Here is a 9068-nt window from a genome sequence, read left to right on the forward strand (position 1 = left end):
CAGCCACCTGCAGAGATGATTTATCAAGAAGGGCAGGACCCTTTAGCGCCCGGGACTCTCTCTGCTAAGGACCCCCCCCCACCCCCCCGCTTAAATGTGTATTCGTAACTTCACATTACTTTTCTCAAAGAGGGTCCCCAAGATTGTAAAAGCTTGAGGCCCCACAAACCGGGACCCGCTGAGGCCCACCTAATACAGTTGTTTGGCAGATCTGGTGACCAACGGTGAACCCCTCGGCAAGCCTGTGTCTGGAAACGGAAGCTCTTTAGCTTTCCCAGCCTTGGAAAGACAACATACAGCGCCCTGGACAGGAACGAAGTTTGCGTCTGGAGGGCCAGGACTTTTGTGAGAGCTGAGTTCCGCTTCTATTCTGCCAGCCCCTTGCCCCTTGCCCCCATGGCCTCAGGACTGCAAACCTCTCCCGCCCAGACTGGAGGCAGAGAATAGGCTGGAAGCAGAATGGAGGACAGGGAGGAGGGAGAGAGCTGCAGAAGAGGGAAGGGAAGGGTAGGGAAGGGCAAGGCCATTAGACTGAGCCTCTGGCCCACCCCTCTGGCTGCCATATGCACCAGCCTTTGAAGGGCCAGGCTGGTGAGAAGCCAGCCAGAGGTGAGGGCCCTGGGCAGAGGCCTTGGGGTTGGCATGGTTTTGATAATGACCTTCAAATGTCCTAAACCAGGAGAGGATACAGGTCATCCAGAACCCACAGTTGGGGTAGGATACCGGGGCCTGAGCATGTTGAGGACAGGAGCCACCTCCCACCACCCCCCCACCACCCCCCAGCTCTGTGCCAGGCCCTGCCCAGGTGCCCATCTCCCCGAATCCTCGAATCCTCCCATCACCTCCTTCCAGCCCTCCTTTCCATCCCGCCCAAGAGGAAGTGGAGGTTCAGAGAGGGCACGTCTCTTGCTTGAGAGGACACAGCAGGGGCGAATACAATACACAGAAGGATCTGGACCCAGCTCGAACTCCAAATTCCAGTTGTTAACCCTCTCCTACCATGGCTCTCTCTGTGGGCTCGGTGGCAGCAGAGGGCTCGCAATAAAGATGGGAAGGAAGGAAGGAAGGAAGGAAAGAATTCGCAGGCCAGGCTATTCCCACGCCACCCCCTGCCCCAGCCAGCTCTTTCCCGCCACCCCCCCCCCCACACACACCCCTCCCCGGCCTAACTAGGTTTCTGAGCCCTCTGTCCCGCTTCTGCAGGTTCCCCCGCGCTCCTCCCGGAGCCCACTCCGAGGCAGCCTTCTCGAACAGGACCCCCGGCGTGGGGACGCCTCCTGACCCCCGAGGCCCAGCGGGAGGGCCGCGACCTCCGGCGGGGTGGTCTCGGCAGCCGCCTCCTCCCCCGCCACCCTCCCCTTCCCGGGGCAGCTAAATAATTGATTCGCCCATAAATAATTGATCTGCGCCGCGCGCGCGCGCGCCCTTGGCCCCGGGGTGCGGGGTTCCCCGTTAGGGTTAGGGGAGGGGGAGGGAGCGGGGGAGGGGACGGGGACCGCGGTGCTGTGCGCGCAAGCGGCGCACAGCTCCGCGGGCCTTTCTCTCTCCCTCTCGCTCCCTCGCGCCGGCTTTTTCCCTTTTTCTTTTTCCTTTTTTTCTTTCCTGGAGCGGAGCCCGGCGCCAGGAGTCTGGAACCAGCTTGACAAGCTTTTGAGTTATGGAGGGGGGGAGGGGAGGGAGCGGGCGGGCGGGCGGCGCGGGGAGGGGAGGGGAGGGGGCGGGGAGGGAGGAGCGGGAGCGGGGAGGGCGCGCCGCGGCGGCGTGGGGGCGGGGCGCGCGCCCCCCCGACGCGGGGACCCCGCCGGGCTCGGGGCGAGCGCGGGGTGAGGGTCTGGGGGTGGCGGCCGGGCGGGGCGCGGGAGTCGGCGGCGAGGGGGCGGGGGTGAGTCATCCGTGGACCCGGCGAGCGGCCCGGCTGGCGGAACGAGCCGGGCTTTAGGGCCGCAATAAATGAGGCCCGGGGAGGGCGGCGGGGTTTACACGGCCTCGGGGGCCGCGGCCTCCCCCGCCGAGCAAGACATTCCTTTCCGCTGAACTGGGCGCCTGGGCCCGCGCCGCCGCCGCGCCCAGCACGCGTGGCCCTAGGCGGCCGGGCCCAGGGCGGGGAACCAGCGCCGGCCCGGGGTGGCTGGGGGGGACACGCGGCAACCGGGAGCCAGGCCCGGGGTGGCCGCCTCTGGCCCCCAGCGTTGTTCCCCAGGAGCTCATTGAGCCCTCGGCTGACCCGGAGGAAAGGGATCGAGGGATCGGTGTGTTCGTTTAACGGCAGGGGGGGGGGGAGGACCTGAGCCCAGGGAGGGTCATCACTGCCGCGGGGCGCTCAGCTGCCCCCCTAGAGTATCTGATTCAGTCCTCCACTCTATTGCCTGAGAGCTGAGATTCTCCATTCACCGTCCCCCCCCCCCCCGCCATTTCCCCAGGTTTGACATTGGGCCTGGGGGCTCAGGGCCAGGCACACAGTAGAGGCACCCTAGCCATTGGGCTGAATTTGACCAGGGCGCTTTGCCAGGGGCCCCGCCAGGGCGCTAAACATGCCTGTCCATCTGACCGCTCAGAGCCAGACGGGCGCAGGGGGGGCGGGGAGGGGGGAAAAGAGGAAGAGTGGGGGGGGGGGCGGTGAGAGGTGTCTGGAGTTACTAGCTTACCAGGACCAGGAATAGAGAAACGTTTCGGACCCCTTGAGATCTCCAGGGGGACCCGGTGTATACCTCCAGGAAGACACTCCTACATGCTAACAGAGACCCCAGTTCGAAGCATGCCTTCCCCTAGACCATTTACCCTCTGTGTACTGCAGTTTCCTTTAGGGACCCCCAACATTCCCCCCCCCCCCACCAGCCACCACCTGGCCCCTTCCAGCTTTTCCAGCCCCCAGCCCCCAGCCAGTTAGTGACCTAGATCTCTCTGCTCCTGGGCTCTGGAATGTCACCCGCCTGGCTGCAGCTCCGGGCTCTGTGGCCTGGGGCTGCGCCTCCACCACTCTGAGCCCTTCTTGCTCATCTGTGAGATGGGGTAGTAATTGTGCCAGCCTGGCCAGGGTTCTGGAAGGTTCCATGAGGCCATGAGAGTCTTAACACAGGGCCTGGCACACAGCAAGCGCTCGATACGTGGTCACTGTTGCTGGAGCTGGTTGTTTGTTATGATTCCGGAGGGCCAAGGCCTAGCTAGGCGCCCCCCCCCCGCCCCCCACCCCAGCAGAGCTTGAGAAAACTGAGCCTGTGGAGCGGCCTGGCTCCTCCTCCCCGCCCCCCACAGAGCCAGTGTCGAAATCATCCCAGAGACGCTGTGGAGCAGAAATTTCCAGTCTCCCTGGCAGAGCCTGGAAGAGTTTGGGTGCGGCTCAGAGAAGCAGCTGGGCAGGCACTGCAGGGCCAGGGCTAGGGAGGGACCCCGAGATGTTCTACGAGACCCTGGAAGCACCCCAGCCCTGGGCAGGGGGCGGGGGTGGTGGTGCCTGGCCTCCAGCTCTAGCCCTGCAGAGCCTGCTCTGGCACAGGCAAAATCCCATGGTCCCCTGGGGTCAGTGGGGACTGTTTGCTCTAGCGATCGTCCCAATGGTGGGGGCCACCAGGCCTCCGAAGGGCCCACTCTTGGCCACCAGGAGGAGCAGAGGCCCCCAGCCAGGATCGTGGGTCTCAACGGGGTTGTGGGGGCTGGGGGATCCCTGTCCCGAGTGGCCTGGAGAACCCACGAGAGACCTGGCAGACAGCCGGACCCCTGCTTTGATCACAGGGTTGTGTAAACCCCATTGGAGGGGGGAGGAAATGGGGGTCAAGTGCCCGCACTGCCCCAATCCAGATAGGTGACCTTGGACAAGTCTGATGAGACTAAGACAAGACTGAGTAACGCTCATGAGTACGAATGAGTAGACCCAAGTGCTACTAACGAGTAGAACATGTCAACTGCTCTGTTATTTCACAGTGACTCTTGGAGGGAGCTTGTATTTTTAACCAACATTGTTTTCCAGATGAAATAACTGAGGCTCGGAGAGGTCGGTTCACTTTCTCAAGGACACACAGCTAGGAAATGATTCAAATCCTGATCTGCTGGCTGCGTCCCTAAGGAAAAGCAAGTTAAATGTTTTTTAAAAATAAAACATTTCAATCACCTACTATGTGGAAAACCATTGAGGTGGGTGGTGATAAGAATCAAGGATGCCTGGTCTGGCCTCCCAGAAGCTCATAATTGAGTGTAGACACAAGACTCCAGCAAGACCCTCCTGAAAGTTAAATGTGAAAAACACCAGCGTAGGGGCACCTGGACCGCTCAGTGGGTTCCGTGGTTAAGCGTCTGACTCTTGGTTTCAGCTCAGGTCACGATCTTGCAGTTTGTGAGTTCGAGTCCCATGTCAGGCTCTGCACTGGCAGTTTGGAGTCTGCTTGGTATTCTCTCTCCCCCCTCTCTCTCTGCCCCTCCCCTGCTCTCTCTCTCTCTCAAAAATAAATAAGCATTAAAAAAAAAAAAAGTAAAGTAAAGCACCAGCATATAAACGCCTCCAGTGCTGTGGGGGCACCAGGAGAGTCATGGGGGTTGGCATGGGGGCTGGTGAGGGAGGGAGCTGAGGGAGGAGCCACAGAGGGCAGGGAACAGGGAAAGCTGGTCTTGAGCAACACAGAGAGATTTTCGTGGAGGGCACAGAGCTGGCACAGCGAGGGCAAAGTCACGGCTGTCTGAGAAGATGTAACCCACTCAGGGGCACGGAGGGCAACGGGGAGAGAAGCAGGAGGGGCATTGCTGAGGCTGGGGCTGGGCTGCAAAGGCCTTAGACCTTTGCTCGGGGTGGGGGGGAAGTGGGGAGCCCTCAAAGGTCTTGAGCAGGGGTGGACGTCATTCTCTGGGGGTTTTCGAAAGATAATTCTGTAGGCAGTGAAATGTCCTGGAAACATACACAAAAAAACTGGATGTGCTGGGTCAGGCTGCATTGCACAAACTTTTCCGGTGCTTCCTTTAAAAACATTTTTTTTTTTTTTTGCCTCGTACAGGTATAACTATTCCTCCCCAAAAGGACACTTTCAAAAGGAAGAAGGGGGCTGGGAGGCAGAGAGATGTGGGAAGCTGCAGCAGGAGTGAGCCAGGATTGGGGGGCAGCCGCCTCTCTGCTGGCTCTCCGGCTGTTTGAGTGATGGGCGGTCTGGTAGGTGGGGCCGCGGAGGGGAGGGGTTGGGACCCTCCTCTTACCTAGAGCCTTCTCCTGGCCTGACTGATGGTGGCTTCAGCCTGTCCCTACCCCTCCCGGAAATCTGTCCTTACCCTCCTCCCCACTGGCTGGGCTGTGGGGCACAGGCTGATATTTTCAGTCTTTCTCTGTACTAAATGGGACAGTTATCCCAGGGGCCTCCCTGTGCCCTTGAGGACAGACTTTCTGTCCCCTGTAGCAGCATCAGGCACTGTGCTAGTTGCTTTACAGACAGTGTCTCTTCATCTGAATATACTCCAGCAGAAAAAAAAAAAAAAAAGGGGGCGCCTGGTGACTCAGTCGGTGAAGCGTCCGACTTCGGCTCAGGTCATGATCTCATGGTTTGTAGGTTCGAGCCCTGCTTCGGCTTCTGTGCTGACAGCTCAGAACCTGCTTCGGATTCTGTGTCTCCCTCTCTGTCTGCCCCTCCCCTGCTCGTGCTCTGTCTCTCTCAGTCTCTCAAAAGTAAATAAACGTTAAAAAAATTTTTTTTAATGTGTTGCTCTCTCCATTTAACAGAGGGGGAAAATGGGGGCTCAGTGGCTGACCCCCCTCCCCAGCTCTCACAGTGGGGGGGGAGTGGGATTTTTATGGGGTGGGGTCACCTGAGAGTCCCTACCACGAGGCTGTACTGCCACAGGCTCTTCGGGAGAAAATCCATCTCTCGGGTATCCCTAGATTTTGTGCCTCGGGCCTGCTCTGATTCCTGGACTAGGGGCTCCAGTCACCCCTCTGAGCCATTCCCTCTGCCTGGGATTCCTGCCTCCCCCTCTCAGAACAATCTCCTACTCCACCTGCAAAACCCCACCCGCGAAACCCAGTGAAACCATTCCTTCCTCCCTAGAGAACCCCAGACTCCCCTACCGTCCCCCCACCTGCGTTCTGTTCCTGTAGAGCCCCCCCCCCCCCCGGGAGAAGAGAAAGGGCTCAGGAGACATGGTTGGGAGGAAAGTTCCAGCCCAGCCCCCAGTGACAGAGAGGAGGGAGCAATCAGCTTGTTCTGGGTGTTTAGAAGGGCAGGACTGGGGCAGGGTGGACGTGAGAGGCAGCACGGCCTGGGCTCCGTCCAGGGGAAGGCAGATCGAGCAGCCCCTGAGACTATTTGGCTTACAGGCTGGAGAAGGACAAGTTCAGATGGAGAGAGAGGCTGCCTAGCGTGGCCTCGCCGGCTCCACCGGCCCGAAGAAGACACAACCCTTGCCTGCCCGGCCCTCCTGGCATCTCTGTGGCAAGGCTGGGGGTGGGGAGCTGTCTTTTGTGCACAGGTGTCCCTAGACCCCCACCCCACATGAGCATGCGCACACAGATGAAAAACCCCCTCTTAGAGCCCAGAGACCCCCCCACCCCAGGAAGAGTTGACTAGAATTGGGAACAGAGTGGTGCGGGCCCCTCGTAAACTCTGAGAATCCCCAGTGCCGGGAACAGTGCAGACACACAGTAGGCACGTAAGACTACATAGTAGGCACGGAAGCATATGTCGAGGAACAAATGAAAGCATGAATGAATGCCTGACTCCAGCCCAGGGAAGAGGGGCCAAGAGCCTTAAGTCTGTCCGTCTGTCTGTCTGTCCCCTTATAAAGCAAGACCTCATGCGTCCAGGGAGCGTGTACAAGATGGCTGGGACAGGCTTTGGGGGTGGGAGAGGCCGGGGCCGGGGGGCGGAATGGGAGAGCCATAGAAAAGCGGCCCCCCTTGGGAGGGATGCAGACAGTGAGCCATGCTCCTGATGAAACACCCCTTCTGCTCCCTGGGTCTGGGCAGTGCCTGGGGCCCTGAGGAGCTCTCAGGTACCCCCACATCACCCCACGGGGGACCTCCCCACACAGCTCCCCAGGAGGCAGCCTGCTGAGGTCATGAAAGAAAGAAAGGGGCTCTGGACTCAGACATTTCTGAGCTCCACCTCCACGAGCATTTGCCTCAGTGGCCCCATCTGCAAAGGGGGCTGCTGCACGTGTTTGCTGGGAAGGTCACATGACCCCTCCCCAAGCCCAGGCCGGACCTACACAAGCCGCTGTCTCCCCCAGCGCCCGGCCCCTGGGTTTGCCCGCACAGGAGCGAGTATGCAGCGCGTATCTACACGCGCACGCACTCACGTGCAGAGCGCACACAGGCCCACATTTGCAGGCACGTAAGTGTGCACCCAGACGCACCCACACACAGGCACATGCTCATGCCAGGCACGACCGCGTTCACACAAGCAGACACACACACAGGCAGACGCACACACACATGCACACACGGGCCTCGCAGGCACATCCCACACTCACTCAGCCCCCCACCCTGCACCCTGGCGCTTGCCCAGGCACGCACACCTGCTCACACTCATGCTCACACTCACACTCACTCCCCCCCCCCCCTCCAAATCTGCTGTGCACCAACTGTTGGTGCGGGAGGGGCTGCGAAAGGGAAGGAACAAAACCCACGACTCAGCCGGGGAAAGAGGGGTGCGGGCTGGGAGGGGGGGGGTGCGCGGGCGAGGGAAATGACAGCCCGCGGTCCCCCTCGAGTCCCGGCTCATGAATATTAATGCGGCGGTAATTAAAATGCAGGGACGCAGCAGGACGGATGCGGCTGCCTCCGGAGCGCTGGGGAGCGCGGCGCCCTCGCAGGCGGGTGGAGCCGGTTTCTCGCTGGCGAACGCGGGATCCGGCTGCGGGGCCGGGGTTCGGGGTTCGGGGCTGGGGGCCCGTGGTTCCCGGCGCCCCTTCCCCCCCCCCCTCCCGCCCCCGCCCGCGGCGCCCCTCCGCGCTCTGCCCGAGCCCGGGCTGCCCGCCAGGCCGCCTTTTCCCGGAGCCGGCCCCCTCCCGCCCTCGCGGCCCGGTGATGTCATCTGCACAAAACTTTCCGCTTCCCGGCCGGTCTCGGGGCCCTGAGTCATAGCCGCCCCCGGCCCCGGGCCGCGCCGTCTGTTTGTGCAGAGCTAGGCCCCGCTGGCCCCGGCCTGACGTCAGGCTGGCGGGGCCTGGAACCGCGTGGGCCCCCCTCCTCCACCCCGTCAGCCGGGTGCTGCGGGCCGCTGGGGGCTGGACGTCAGTCCCGGGGCCGCGATGAAGGGCACAGCCTGGGGTGACGGTGTAAACCCCGGTGTCACCTTACGCGGATCCCCGGATCCCGGGCAGGTCCTTTGAGCTCTCCGAAGCTCAGTTTCCTCATCTGCCAATGAGCAGATAGATCTTCTTAGACTTCAAGAGGGACTTGTGCAGCTGGATGAACCCAGGCCCAGAGAGGGAAAGGGACTCTGCCAAGGTCACGCAGCAGGTGGGCAGCGAAGCTGGCTTCCTGGGCCCCTGCTTCCCAGTTCTTGCTGCTTGGCGTCCTGGCTGAGCAAGCCCGGCCTCATCCTATGAGGGCAGTTCCCCTGGCAGGACTTGGAGGGGCTTGAGTCCCAGCCAGGCCAGTGGGACTCTGGCTAGCTTTCTCACGCCCAAGGCAGGCGGCGTGATAATCTAGAATACTAACCCTGTGGAAGCCATAAACGGGAGATGAAATGAGGAAAGCCACGTTGCAGTACGAAGACCATGGGACGGCTGTTCCGGAACGATTAAGATTCTGATTCACCCTCGAAGGCAGGTGTGAGAAGTCATTTTGGAGTCAGGTCACCTAGGTTCAAATCCCCGCTCTCGGTGCCCCCCTTCTGTGTTCCCTCTTCTGTGGTCTCAGGCCGGTGGTGCCCCAAACATTGGCAATTCTTTTGGTTTTAATGTTTATTTATTTATTTGGAGACAGAAGAAAGAGAGTGCGTGCGTGCACGAGTCGGGGAGGGGCAGAGAGAGGGAGAGAGAGAGAATCTCAAGCAGGGTCCGCGATGTCAGCACGGAGCCTGACGCCGGGCTTGAACCCACGAACTGTGAGCTCATGACCTGAGCTGAAATCAAGAGGCAGATGCTTCCCTGAC

Source organism: Leopardus geoffroyi, chromosome D4 (assembly GCF_018350155.1).
Source record: "Leopardus geoffroyi isolate Oge1 chromosome D4, O.geoffroyi_Oge1_pat1.0, whole genome shotgun sequence".
NCBI lineage: Eukaryota > Metazoa > Chordata > Mammalia > Carnivora > Felidae > Leopardus > Leopardus geoffroyi.